Source organism: Elaeis guineensis, chromosome 7, assembly GCF_000442705.2.
Source record: "Elaeis guineensis isolate ETL-2024a chromosome 7, EG11, whole genome shotgun sequence".
Classification (NCBI taxonomy): Eukaryota; Viridiplantae; Streptophyta; class Magnoliopsida; order Arecales; family Arecaceae; genus Elaeis; species Elaeis guineensis.
Window position 1 is genome coordinate 76361123 of NC_025999.2, and position 763 is coordinate 76361885.

Here is a 763-nt window from a genome sequence, read left to right on the forward strand (position 1 = left end):
TACCAAAGACGGCATTTAAACTCGTTATGGACATTATGAATTTTTAGTGATGCCCTTTGGGTTAACCAATGCTCCAGCAGCCTTTATGGATTTAATGAACAGAATATTCAGATCTTATCTTCATAAATTTGTTGTCGTATTTATTGACGATATCCTGATATATTCAAGAAGTAAATTGGAGCATGAAGAACATTTACGGTGTGTACTTCAAATATTGAGGAAAGAAAAACTTTATGCCAAATTTAAGAAGTGTGAATTTTGGTTGGACAAAATAGCCTTTTTAGGACACATCGTATCTAAAGATGGAATTTCTGTGGATCCAGCAAAAGTGGAAGCTGTGATGCAGTGGAACAGACCTACAAATATTTCTGAGATTCGAAGCTTTCTGGGAATGGCAGGGTATTATAGACGATTTGTAGAAGGATTTTCCCGTATAGCTGCACCTTTGACTCGTCTTACTCAAAAGGGGTTAAATTCGAGTGGTCTGAAGGTTGTGAACAGAGTTTCCAAGAATTAAAACAACGATTAGTGTCAGCCCCTATCCTTACTATACCAACAGGAGATGAAGGTTTTATAATATATAGTGATGCATCTAAAAAGGGACTCGGATGTGTATTGATGCAACATGGTAAGGTAGTAGCCTATGCCTCAAGACAACTGAAACCATATGAACAAAATTATCCGACACATGATTTGGAATTAGCTGCAGTAATTTTTGCCCTAAAAATTTGGAGACATCACTTATACGGTGTGCAGTGCGAAG